Raw genomic sequence first — 14,249 nt, forward strand, 5'->3', positions numbered from 1 at the left:
ACTTGTCTAACAGTGGCCATGCTGTGATGGCAGCTCTCTTATAAAATAGAGGAAGATGGGCAACAGATGTTAGCTCAGGGTGAACCGTCCTCAGCAAAAGGAGGAAGATGGGCAACAGATGTTAACTCTGGGGAATCTTCCTCAGCAAAGCAACCACAATAACAACACTGTAATTAATACCAATGGCATTTCCATATACGTGTTAATTCATTTAACACTCTTAACAACCCTATAAGATAGGTACTATTGTTATTTCCATCTTACAGTTGAGGAAACTGAGGCACAAAGAGATTTGCCCAAGGTCACATAGCTTTCCAGAGCAGTCTGACTCCAGAGTCCATGCTCCTAATTAGTACACTATTCCGAAATTACAATGCTGTTAAGAGAAAATAGGAAATTCAAATAAGGAAGATGCATTATTTTAAGTGTTGAATTTTGAGCTGGATCTTCTTGGCAAGGAAGCTGAACATGAGGAATTGTCATTAAGGAAAAATCAGGAACAGACAGTAGTTTCGGGAGACTTTTGAAGAGAAAGAATGTAGCAGAAAAGAACAGAGAGCTAGGAGTTTAACTATGGGATGGAAGAAAGAGGAGAAGCTAGCAAAAGAATCAGAAGACCAGTAAACCAGGTAGGTTGTACATCCCAGGAATTGTGTTAAAAGAAAGGGAAATAGGGTTTCAAAGAAGAGATAGGAATTGAGTGTGCCAAGAAAATGAGGAATGAGAAAATGGTTGGAAATTAGAATTCTGATAACCGTAAAGGGTAATATCAGTTTGCTGTTATGATGGATAAAAGCTAAGGAATAAGGTGGAAATGAAGGAAGTCACCGCTTCTTTTGAGAAATGTGACAGTGAAAGGAAAGTTGGCAGTACAGTAACTGGAGTGATTAGTAGCACTCAGTTTTTTGTTTTTGTTTTTTTTTTAAAAACAACGGAATCTGTCTGTTGAAAAACAGAAAGGAAGAAGCCAGTGGATAAGAAGATATTGAAGATATATGACCCTGTGAATGTAGTGGTGGAAGGAAGAAGTGGGAAGGGAAGGCATATTGAGTCCAGGAAGCACGCCTGGCTTTGGGGAGAATGGGAGAATGGGTTAATTTGGTGAAAATTTTTGAGATCATGAACAGGATGTGGCTGCAGATATTTTAAGATGGAGAGACTATCAAACCAGAATTGGAGTCCCAGTGTTTCGATCCCAGGAAACCAAATGAAGCTATCTATTAGTATGGATTGGGAGTGGCACCTTTAATAACAAGGAAAGCTAGGAATAGTCTTTGCGGAGAACACAATAAGTCAACCAGAGACTAGTAAAACAAATTATATTCCAGACACGAATTTATAACCCAACAAGGTAGGTTGTGACTTTCTCCAGTGAAAAGCCCCACACCTTGTGATGTTTGGGAGGGAAACTAGACATAAGAGTAAACTACTGGAGATTGGCCCTGAAGACTATTTAGGAGTTGAGCGATTCTAAGGCAACACTGAAATAGAGCTGGCTATAGCAAGAGAATTTAGTCATAAACGGGGTTGATGACCTGGGAGACTAACGATTCACTTATGTGTTGAAAAGTTGTGAGCAGGTGAAAGGTTAGAGCCATGACCACAGAGGCGGATGGAGAGTAGGGAAGAGGCGTTCAACGGGATATTTTGGTCAGGATCTCATGTTAGTCAATTATCTCCCTTTCGGCAGCTAGAAGGCTAGGATTCTCACGTTCGTTTCCGAGACACTGAGAGTAGTCTTAGGCTGTGGCAGGAAAAGTCTAATTCAAAACTGAGGCTGTATTTTCCCAGTCTAGCTACATTCCTTTCTCACTAACTAGCCAATGCTGCCGCCTTATGCAAAGCCAGCACCACGGAGAGGATGCCGCTTTAGAGAGACAGGGACGACGCCAATCGGCCTGGGGCGGGCACTGTAGCGTCTAAAAAGGCGGCGAGGGAGGTCCCAAACAGTTCTCGCAACCTTTTCACCCTCGCCGGGAAAGTGCCTCGTCAACAGTCAACAATAAATCGCTAACACAACGCTAAACTCCGAGGCCTTCGTTAACCCCCGGAGAGGCGGAAGCAGGGTTTTGTGCTTCGACTCCCTCTCGTTTCCGCAGCGCGCGTCCCGGGCAGGGGGGTGTGGGCAGCAGGAGCCGGGCGGGGCTGCAAGGAAGCGCCGGTCGCGCGACCTGGGGAGGGGCCTCGGTGAAGGAGCCGAGGGCGGGTTTCCCTCCCAGATCTCGGAAAAGCTCCAAAAATGGCGGGCGACAACCTCGCTACCCGGACGCGCAGGCGCCGCCGTGGCCGTCCTTCCGCCCGCCTCGGGCGGCCCTCGAACTGTCCACAGCCCCCTCACCGAGAGGTATCCGCCGCTCGCGATTGGCTGAGCTGGGCCAGCGCTCCGTGCGGGGGCGGGGCCGCCACGCAGCGGCCACGTTTCCCGCCCCGCTGGTGCGCGTGCGCGCAATCCCCACAGGAAAGCGTGTGCGCGCGTCCCCGCCACGGCCCCCAGCTCCCTCCCCTTTCCGGGCAGGCCCGTCCCGTCAGCTAGGCAGTAAGCACCGCGGCCAGCAGAGGGCGGTCCGGACCCAAGTCTGCAGCGGCGCCATTGGCGTGTGGAAAATGCCACCAGATGGCGGGTTAGGATTGCAGCTCTGCTGAAGGCGCGGCCCCCGCTCCCGAACCCCCGGCGACCACCCCGTAACAACCCCCCCACATCGGGAATAACACACCGGAGACTTTTGGGGGGAAACTAGGTCGACGGCCGGCGGCGCCCGGATGGGCAGCTGAGGTGAGTGCGAGCGGCGGCGACGGCGACGGGGGGCGGGAAAGAGGGGGAATGCGGCGGCAGCGGCGCGGGGGCTGGAAGCGCCGATCCAAGATGGAGGCCGAGCGAGAGCGAGAGAGCGCGAGCGGGGAGCGGGCGGGCCGGGCGCGGGCCCCGCGCGGGGGAGGGAGGCCGCGCGGGCCTGTGCGGGGCGCGGCGGTCGCTGGCCGTTCGGGCGTCCGGAGGGGCGGCTGTGGGCGCGGCGGGCACCCCGGAGCTCTCGTCGCTCCCCACCCCTCCCGCGGGCCCCGAATATTGTGCCCCCGCCCGCTCGGGCACTACGGCGACGGGCGCGGAAGCCTTTGTGGCGCGCTCGGGCCAGCCGCCAAGCCCGCCCTCCGCCCCCCCGCCCGGACTCTCGGGACTCGCCCGCGCCCGGCGGGGCCGGGCCGAGGCGGGCTGCTGCGAATGCCTTCCGCCGCCCGCCGCCCTGCGTTTCTGCGGTGTTTTAGCGGCAGCGTCGTCACATGACAACGAGCTCGCCTCAGCGGAGGGGCCTGGGGGTCGCTCGCCGTGGCGACCGGCCCCGGCCTCTTCTTGGGGGGGGTGGGGCAGGGGGCTGGCGCCTGGAGGAGAAGGGGCGTCGAAGCCGGTCTTTCCCGCTATCTGCGCTCCCCGCCCCCGACGGAGGCCTCCTTAGGAAACGTGTCCAGGCCCGAGCGCTGCCCCGCTAGTTTGCCAGTGCCCCGGGAGACGAGGCCAATAAAAGTTGTTTTCCCTCCTTTCTCGGGGTGGGGGCGGGGTGAAGAGCTGAAACTGGAGTGCCTGGAGTTGGACCTGGGCCTCGATTGGAGAGTCCGAACTGGGTGCTTCTTGTGTGCTGTAGGGACTAAGAAATTTTCTGATCTTAGTATTGTCACGTCACCCTTCTACCCACATTTGAAATGTTATCGAGTCTCTTCACATTGCAGAGAATTGTGCCCCGAGCGTATAAATCATGGGATGGTTTTGGAAGCTTATAGACACAAAACAGTGCTATTTGTATGTGGCCTTACCGAATTATTTGCTGTTAAAGTTGGTGTTATGATGAGTGTAGTTTACTCCTTGTAGTTGTGACTAGAAAGGACTATACTTTGCATCTTCTTAGCGAATGTAGTTAGTGTTTGTGAAAGTGTTTGAATTGGCATAAAGTTGTGTGATTTGTAACTTATGTGGAATTTGAATAGACTCCACCTTTTAGTTTTCTGTGTGTGTGTGTGTTTGTGTTTAAGAAAATTGCAAATTCTGATGGTGAAGCGTTTAGGGAGATATACACAGCACTGAAAATAAAAACGACTTGTTTATTGTGTGATATATTGTACCGCGCCCTCATATTTGTAATGTATAAAGAATTCAGTCTAAAAAGTATCTGCCCAATGGGGGAAATATTGAAAGATCCAGAAAGGTTGTTTACTTGCTTTTGATTTTGAGAATACTTATAAACACAAATTGTTTGCTGTCCAAATAAAGTTGGAAAAAATCTGCAGTTGTTTTTGCAAAATTTTTTTTCTTTACGTTTTCAAGGTGTACTTTAAATTTATCCAAGTGGTCTACCAATGGACATTTTTACAACCAACCTACTTTTGAGTGGAAATTCCATCCGTTTTAGTTTTGATGTTCTGACAAAGCTAAGGGATATTTGAATAGATGTGAAATATGGACAATAGTTACGTTACTAGGATTGTTTCCTTTGAAGACAGTAATAAAATTACTGCTGTTTTGAATGGCTCTTTTAAAGCCTTAAGGGGGCTGTGGTGTAGGGAAAAAGAGAGCCCTGGACTTAAGTTACTTTAAACTTTCCCTAGGTTTTTGATCTTTGGGATGTCACTCCTTGAGCCTTACTTTCCTCGTCACTAAAATGAAAATAAATTATATAGTAGTTGGTTAACAAGATATGTGAAAAGCCCTTTTTTAATTGTTAAAACTTTAAAAATTTATGCAATTTTACACAGTTTTAATATATTTTCCTTGATTCTGGGTCTGTATAGCTTCATAATCAGTGCTGTGAGGAAATATAATACACTTTGGGGAAAAAGATACACGTCTTTCTCGTTTCTTTCCTTTGCTGTTTTGTCCTATATTGAGGGGAGTGTATTAGTTTTCTTTTGATGTATAACAAAGTACCACACATTTAGCAGCATAAACAACATACATTTATTATATTACAGTTTCCATAGGTCAGAAATCTGGGTACTCTGTAGCTGGACTTTCTGTTCAGAATCTCACCAGGCTGAAATCAAGATGTCAGTTGTGGCTGCATTTCTCATCTAAGGCTCAGGGTCTTCTGAGCTCGCTGCTTGTTGGTAGAATTAATTTCCTTGTGGCTGTATGACTGAAGTCACCATCCTGCTAGCTGTTGGCCAGGGACCATTCTTAGCTCCTTACCGTGTGTCCACATAGGTAGTTCACAACATGGCTGTTTATTTTTATCCAGGCAAGCAGGAGCCAGTCTCTCTGACTTCCTCTGTCTCTGACCTCTAGACTTCGTTTTAAGACCCCTTTTAAAAGCTCATCTGATTAGGTCAGACCCACCCGGGATAATCTCTCTTTTGGTGAACTCAACTGATTAGGACATATGCAGAAAGTCGATCTGCCATATAACCATCACAGGAGTGATATCTTATTGTATCTACAGATGTCTCCCACGCTCAAGGGGAGGGCGTTATACAGATGTGGATCATAGAGGGTTCTTAGAATTTTGCCTGCTATGGGGAAAGAAGTTATCTTTACATTTGCCTTTTTAGAATCTGGGCATACAAGGAGAGCACATAGACAGGGTAATAATCCCACTGGATAAATTTACTCATACTTATTTTGTCTTTTCTTCACGCTTTTTCATTTCCTATATTTCCTGATACCTCAGATTAAGTGCCTCCCTCTATAAAAGCATTTTGTTGCATTTAGAGGAAATAAAAACTAAAAATAAAAAAATTAAGTAAAAAGAAGGAAGGCAATAGGAGAGATTATGTAATTCTCATTATTCCTTGATACTTACCGTTTTACCCATTTTAGAGATGAGATGGAATCTCAGAGAAGTTAAGGAATTTAAATGCTTAAGGTCACACTCCTATTAAGTGATAGGTAGATTCACACACACATTGCACCAGACAGTTGCTTTGATGTGATTGGTCCAGCAGCTTGTGAGGCGGGAATTCTTATGACAAAGAACAGTTATTTGAAAGTGGCAGAGTAGGGATGTTATTGATGGAACAAAGAAGGTAGCAGAAGTTTGGTCATGGTGTGTGGGATGGTTTAACAATCCAAGAAGCAAAATATTTGCAAGAGGAGCAATTAGGACAGTTTTAGTTAAGGATATCAAGCTTTAAATACTATAACTGGGAGTTAAAATTGTTAGAGAGATATAGCTTAATTTCTTAATAGAGAGGTGATGTAGTAGGGATGTGGTACATCTTTGTCAGCTGAATAAAAATATGAATCCTTAGAATTTAGGTGATTCTTGCTACTGTGACACTCTGTAGGGAAGAGTAGGAAGCAGAGACCTAAAAGAGAGCTCTTCCGTAAGTCCCAGAATGAGGTGATTCTTGAGGTAGGAATTACGGTTGTGTCTACAGAGAAGGAGGGATCAGTTTTCTTTCATTTTGGTAGTTAAGAGGATAGGATCCTGGCTTCCTTTTAGTGCTGAGAGAAATCTTCTCTTATTAAGAAACGTGATTCTTTTTAAGTGAGCTTTAAGTAGGTCATAGACCAGTTGGTTTTATAGAATAAAACCGTTTTCTCCATATAATACACTTGTTATTGCTTCCCTCAGGTTTTTTCCTCTTCCTCTTCTAAATCTCTGTTCTTGTCAGTTAGTGCTTGAAGGACATGGCAAGTCCTACCTTCTTTATAAAATACGTTCCTTGGTCTGTGGGCCTAGTTGATGCACCAGTTAGTTGCCCAAATGTCGCTAAGGAGTTTTGCTTTAATTAAACAGATATGGTAATGGCTTTTAACTTGCGAGAAGCTCACAGTTACAAAAACATTTTTCAGTTTGATCTAGTACAGACACATACACAGTGGAAATAAAAGTTTCATGAAATAACATTTAACCTTTATGCAGTGCACTCAGATATTTTCTCATTTTTTTAAAAATTAAGAATGCTCGTTGCAACTCACCTATGTGATACCATCACTCATAGGAACCTCGAGTTGGAAAAGTGCTGAATTATAATCTCATTGGTAATCAGGAGAGTGCAAAGTAAAACCAAAAGAAGAAACCATTTCACTTCCATCAGATTGGCAAACATTAAAAGTTCTGACAATATCAAGTGTTGGTGAGAATGTGGAGAAATTACACTTCCACTTTTGGTGGGACTGTAAATTGACACAGTCATTTTGCAAAAGGATATGTTTTCTCTAGTAAGTTGAAGATATATGTACCCTAAACCTAGCAGTTATACTTCTGTGTTTGTAGTCCTGATGAAAGATATTCTTGTGTAGTTGTATACCAGGATATGTGAACAAAAATGTTCACAATAGCCTTGTTTGCAGTAGCCAAAATTTAGAAACAAAATGTCCATCAGTGGTAGAATGGATAAATAAATGGTGGTTTTCAAAAGTTAAAATAATTTTGATTCCTAGGATAACCTCACTTAACAATGTATTATCCTTTTTATATTTAATGTTTTGTTAGGGACTCAGAAGTATTTCTTCATGAGGGATATTGCTTTGTAGTTTTTGTTGGTTGTAATGTTTTTGTCAGGTTTCGGTATTAGGATTATGATGGCTTCATAAAATAGGTTGAGAGATGTTCCGTCTATTTACTGAAAGAGTTTGTGTAATATTGATATTAATTCTTCCTTCAGTATTAATTGCTAAAATTCATGAGTGATACCATCTGGACTTGGAATTTTCTTTGTGGGAAGGTTTTTGGCAACAAATTCAAATGCATTTTTTTTTTAGTAGATATAGGGCTATTCAGGTTTTGTTTGTTTCATCTTATTGTCAGTTTTGGTAAGTTGTATTTTTAAAGAAATTTGTTCATTTCATCATTTCATTTGTTGGCATAAATTGTTTGTAAGAATCTGTTGTTATCCTTCTAATGTCTGTAGGATCTGTAGTGATATCTCCTCTTTAGTTTCTGGTGGTGTTAATGTGTTCTTTTTTTTTTTGACCAGTCTAATTCTTGGTTTATCAATTTAGATGTCTTTTCAAACAATAACATTGCTAGTTTTCTCCATTTGTCTTTTCCATCTTATTTGTTGCTGTTTTTTATAATTTTCTTTCTTCTGTGTATTTTGCTCCTCTTTTTCTAGGTCATATATTCCAGACATTTCTTGTTTTCTAGTATAAACATTCAAAGCTATAGATTTTTCTCTAAGCTCTGCTGTATCCCACAGATTTTGATATGTTGTATTTTTATTATCATTCAGTTTGAAAAGGTTCTAATTTGCTTTTTGATTTCTTCTTTGACCCTTGAATTACTTTAAAATGTGTTTAATTTCCAAATATTTGGGATTATTTTAGATATCTTATTGTTATTGATTTCTAACTTAATTTCACTTTGAGGTCAGAGAATATACTCTTATGATTTTAATCCTTTTAAATTTATTGAAACTTGTTTTATGGTCCAGCATATAGCCTATCTTAGTAAATGTACCTTTCACACTTCAAAAGAATGTGTATTCTGCAATCGTTGGGTATAGTATTCTGTAAATATCAATTAGATAAAGGTGTTTTGATGGTATTTTTCAAATCATTTATGTCTTGACTGGTTTTTTTTTTTTTTTTTGGTCTAGTTCTGTCAGTTGCTGAGAGGGATGTTGAAATATCCAACTATGAATGTGGAATTGTCTATTTCTCCCTTAAACCTGTCAATTTTTGCCTCATGTATTTTGAAGCTCTGTTATTAGGCACATACAATTTATGGTTGTTATGTCTTCCTTCTGAATTGACCTTTTAATCATTATGAAATGTCCTTCTTTATCCCTGGTAATAGTCTTTGTCTTGAAGTCTATTTGATGTTAACATAGCCACTCTAACTTTCTTTTTTATTTTATTTTATTGAGGTCATATTGGCTTATAACATTGTGTAAGTTTCAGGTGTACGTTATTATATTTCATTTTCTGTATAGACTGCATTGTGTTCACCACCAATAGTCTAGTTTTTATCCATCACCATGCATGTGTACCACTTTACCTCTGTCTCTCTCCCCCCACCCCCTTCCCCCTCCTCCCACCAGTTTCCTTTCCAGTAACCACTAATCTGTTCTCCTTATCTATGTGTTTATCTTCCACATATGAGTGAAATCATGTCGTATTTGTCTTCCTCTATCTGACTGGCTTCACTTAGCATAATACTCTCAAGGACCATTCATGTTGTTGCAAATAGCATGATTTTGCCTTTTTTATGGCTAAGTAGTATTCCATTGTATATGTAGACACCATATCTTCTTTATCAATTCATCCGTTGATGGACACTTCAGTTTCTTCCACATCTTGGCTATTGTGAATAATGCTATGTGAACAGAATGATGCATACATTTCTTTGAATTGTTGATTTCATGTTCTTTGGCTAAATACCCAGTAGTGGGAAAGCTGGCTCATATGGTATTTCTGTTTTTAATTTTTTGAGAAATCTCCATAGTGTTTTCCATAGTGGCTGCACCAGTTTTCATTCCCACCAGCAGTGTATGTAGGTTCCCTTTTCTCCACATCCTCTCCAACACTTATTTCTTATCGTATTAATTATAGCCGTTCAGATGGGTATGAGGTGATACCTTATTGTAGTTTTGATTTGCATTTCCCTAATAATGAGTGGTGTTGAACATCTTTTCCTATGCCTGTTGGCCATCTCTATATCTTCTTTGGAAAAATGTTAATATCCTCTGCCCATTTTTTGATCTGTTTGTTTTTTTGTTTGAGTTGTATGAGTTCTTTATATATTTTGGAAATTAAACCCTTGTTGGATATGTGATTTGCAAATATTTTCTTCCAGTTGGTGGGTTATCTTTTCATTTTGTTGATGGTTTCCTTTGCTGTGCAGAAGCTTTTTAATCTGATATAGTCCCATTTATTTTTTCTCTTGTTTCTCTTGCCTGAGTAGACGTGTTATACTGCTAACACTTATGTCCAAGAATATACTGCCTATGTTTTCTTCTAGGAATTTTATGGTTTCAGGTCTTACATTCAAGTCTTTAATCCATTTTGAGTTAATTTTTGTGTGTGGTGTAAGATAACGGTCTAGTTCCATTCTTTTGCATCTGGCTGTCCAGTTTTCCCAGCGCCACTTACTGACGAGACTTTCCTTTCTCCATTGTATGTTCTGGGGTCCTTTGTCAAGGATTAGTTGTCTATGTATGTGTGGTTTTATTTCTGGGCTCTCAGTTCTGTTCCATTGATCTGTATGTCTTTTTCTGACAGTACCATATTGTTTTGATTACTATAGCTTTGTAGTATAACTTGAATTTAGGAAATGTGATACCTCTAACTTTGTTCTTTTTTCTCAGGATTGTTTTAGTTATTTGGAGGTTTTTTTTGTTCCATGTAAGTTTTAGAATTCTTTGTTCTATCTCTGTGAAGAATGTCATTGGGATTCTGATTGGGATTGCATTAAATCTGTAGATTGTTTAGGTAATATGGACATTTTAACCATGTTTATTCTTCCAATCCTTGAGCATGGAATATCTTTCCATTTCTATATATGTTCTTTGATTTGTTTCAATAATGTTTTATAGTTTTCAGTGTACAAGTCTTTCACCTCCTTGGTTAAATTTATTCTTAGGTATTTTATTCTTTTTGTTGCAATTGTAAATGGGATTGTATCCTTGACTTCTCTTTCTGCTAGATTGTCATTAGTGTATAGAAATGCAAGTCATTTTTTTTTTTTGGCAGGGAGAGATTGGTCCTGAGCTAACATTTGTTGCCAATTGTGCTCTTTCTTTTTTTTTTCTCCCCAAAGCCCCAGTGCAGGGTTGTATATTCTAGTTGTAAGTCCTTCTCGTTCTTCTATATGAGCTGCTGCCACAGCACGGCAGCTGACAGATGGGTGTTGTGGTTCCATGACTGGAAAATGAACCTGGGTCGCTGAAGTGGTCAGAGTGCCAAACTTTAACCACTAGGCCATCAGAGCTGGCTCACAACTGATTTTTGTATGTTGATTTTGTACCCTGCAGCTTGGCTGTAGTTGTTGATTCTTTCTTTTTTTTTGCTGAGGAAGATTCGCCCTGAGCTAACATGTGTGCCATTCTTCTTCTATTTTTCATGTGGGTCATCGCCACAGTATGGCTGATGAATGGTGTAGGTCCACGTCTGGGATCTGAGCCTGTGAACCCAGGCTGCCAAAGCAGAGCATGCTGAACTTAACCACTATGCCACCACACTGGCCCCATTTGTTGATTATTTATAATAGATTTCTGGTGGATTCTTTAGGGTTTTCTACATATAAAATCATGTCATCTGGGGCCGTTCCTGTGGCTTAGCGGTTAGGTGTGCACGCTCCGCTACTGGCGGCCCGGGTTCAGATCCTGGGCGCACACCGACGCACCACTTGTCTGGCCATGCTGAGGTGGCATCCCACATACAGCAACTAGAAGGATGTGCAACTATGACATACAACTATCTACTGGGGCTTTGGGGATAAAAAGGGAAAAAAAGGAGGAGGATTGGCATGGATGTTAGCTCAGGGCTGATCTTCCTCACCCCAAAAAAAAAAACATCATGTCATCCACAAACAGTGCGAGTTTTACTTCTTTCTTTCCAATTTGGATCCCTTTTATTTCTTTTTCTTGCCTAATTGCTCTGACTAAAACTTCTAGTACTGTGTTGAATAAGAGTGGCAAGAGTAGGCACCTTTGTCTTGTTCCTGTGCTCAGAGGAATGGCTTTCAGTTTTTCAGTATTAAAGACGATTTTGGCTGTGAGTTTGTCCTATGTGGCCTTTATTACATTGAGTTACTTTCCTTCTATATTCATTTTATTGAAAGTTTTTATCATGAATACATGTTGGATCTTGTCATATGCTTTCTCTGCCTCTATTGAGATGATCATGTGATTTTTATCCCCTATTTTGTTAATGTGCTGTGTCACATTGATTGATTTGCTGATGTTGAACATCCCTGTATCCCTGGAATAAATCCCACTTGATCATGGTCTATGGTCCTTTTAATGTATTATTGTATTAAATTTGCTAATATTTTGTTGAGGATTTTTGCATCTGTGTTCATCAGTGATATTGGCCTGTAATTTTCCTTTGTGTTGTCCTTGTCTGGTTTTGGTATCAGGGTAACGTTGGCCTCATAGAATGAATTAGGAGGTGTTCCATCTTTAATTTTTGGGAATAATATGAGAAGGACAGAAATTAAATCTTCTTTGAATGTTTGATGGAATTCACCAGAGAAGCCGTCTGGTCCTGGACTTTTTTTGTGTGTGTGTGAGGAAGATTAGCCCTGAGCTAACATCTGTTGCCAATCTTCCTCTTTTTGTTGAGGAAGATTGGCCCTGGGCTAACATCTGTGCCCATCTTCCTCTACTTTATATGTGGGATGCCTGCCACAGCATGGCTTGATAAGCAGTGTGTAGGTCTGCGCCTGAGATCCAAGCCTGTGAACCCTGGGCTGCTGAAGCAGAGTGCGTGAACTTAACCACTATGCCATCGGGCTGGCCTCCTGGACTTTTGTTTTTTTGGGTGATTTTTGATTACTGTTCCAGTCTCCTTGCTTGTGATTGATATGTTCAGATTCTCTATTTCTTCTTGATTCAGTTTTGGGAAGTTATATGATTCTAAGAATTTATCTATTCTAGGTTATTAAGTTTGTTGGCGTCTAGCTTTTCATAGTATTCTCTTATAATCCTTTGTATTTCTGTGGTGTCCGTTGTAATTTCTCCTCTTTCATTTGTGATTTTGTTTATTTGAGTCTTCTCTCTTTTTTTCTTAGAGAGTCTAGCTAAGGGTTTGTCAATTTTGTTTATCCACTCCCACTTTTCTTCAGCTTATTGTTTCCATAGTGTATCTTTCTGTCTGTTTACTTAAAACTCTTTTATCTATTTTAAAACGTACCTCTTAATGCAGCATATAATTGAGTTTTGCTTTTTTATGTTTTTTAACAACACGGAAGTGGAATTTCTGTTTCAGTTATGATAAACATTGGTTATGTGTTAATGCCTGTCAAAAAGTGTGGAGGGTCTGAGATTTTGCTCCTACTTGCAGGTTAATAAGTTAACCTGTCACAGTTTAATGGATGCTGGTAGGAACCATGAGCCTCCTTGGTTAGAGATTAAGAACAATGCACTATGGCAATAGCGGTAGCCACAGAATCAGTATTTGCATCAGATCTCTGAGCCCCAGTTTGCACAGGGTGGTGTGAAGATGTGATACCTGCACGTGGAGTGGGTTGTGTTACAGGAGAGGAATTCCAAGCTTAGGGAAACTTGACTCTTTATAACGGGTAGTAAGCGGGCCGGCCCCGTGGCTTAGCGGTTAAGTGCGCGTGCTCCGATGCTGGCGGCCGGGGTTTGGATCCCGGGTGCTCACCGACGCACCACTTCTCCGGCCATGCTGAGACCGTGTCCCACATACAGCAACTAGAAGAATGTGCAGCTATGACATACAGCTATCTACTGGGGCTTTGGGGGGATAAATAAATAAATAGATAAATAAAATCTATAATGGGTAGTAAGCATGTTTCCTTTTTTCTGAGGGAGATGCTATTTCTCTTTTCCAAGACTGTTCACTATACAAATATCCATGAAAAGAGTGGTGCAAAGGCAGTCAGTGCTTTTGTTTTCCAGACGTGCAGAAAAGCGAGAGACCATTAAGCTTTGTCTCCCAAAACTGCCCAATGAATTTTCTCAGTTTCCTCTATGTTACTCACTTTTTAAGCTTTTCTTCTTTTTCTTACATGGCCCCAGCCTAGCTTTCCAGCTCTGTCTCTGCATTCTGCTTCACTATGGGTTGTATGCTCTCACCAAATTGGATTACGTACTTGTATCCTTTCCCTCATGTCTGTGTTCTGGTGTATATGTGTGTGTAAGAAAATACTCATTGAGCATTTGCTGTGTACCAGTAAACATTTTACAACATCCTTGAGACGTAGTTACTGCTACATTGATAATATCTCTTTTACAAGTTAGATTAAATTTATTTAATCTTTAATTAACTAAATTGATTAGATTAGATTAAATTCTCCAAGTTGGTGATGAGGGAGAGGCACATTGTAGGGAAGCTTTTGGAGTATTATATTTCTTGACCTTAGTGGTAGTTACATGGAGTGTTTGCTTTATAATTCTTTAAACTGTTATCTAGGTTTTATGTATTGTACTGTATAATTGGTATAACTCATAAAGAAAGGAAAAGCAGAAAAAGCACATAAATACTGAGCTGTAGGGTCTGTCTGTGTAAAATCTTTACTGATAACTTTAGCCAACATTTATCACCCTCTGTGTATTTTCATTTATTGCAAATGACTTATTCCATTTATTTTTGGCACCATAAGATTTGCTATGTAGTGGTGTTCATAAGACAC

At 41.4% G+C, this 14,249-nt stretch overlaps 1 protein-coding gene across 3 annotated transcripts in view; it reads left to right on the plus strand.

The window, feature by feature from the left end:
- The first annotated feature begins 2,586 nt into the window (after positions 1 to 2,586).
- STAG1 (STAG1 cohesin complex component) overlaps positions 2,587 to 14,249 on the plus strand; it is a 366,147-nt gene continuing 354,484 nt past the window's right edge. For 2 of the 3 annotated variants that reach the window (XM_058552570.1, XM_058552581.1), the window contains exon 1: positions 2,587 to 2,773. The gene's annotated coding sequence lies outside the window, so the exon portion shown is untranslated. The remainder of the gene's footprint in view (positions 2,774 to 14,249) is intronic. The other variant, XM_058552562.1, reaches the window with a different exon arrangement.

Source organism: Diceros bicornis, chromosome 2 (assembly GCF_020826845.1).
Source record: "Diceros bicornis minor isolate mBicDic1 chromosome 2, mDicBic1.mat.cur, whole genome shotgun sequence".
NCBI lineage: Eukaryota > Metazoa > Chordata > Mammalia > Perissodactyla > Rhinocerotidae > Diceros > Diceros bicornis.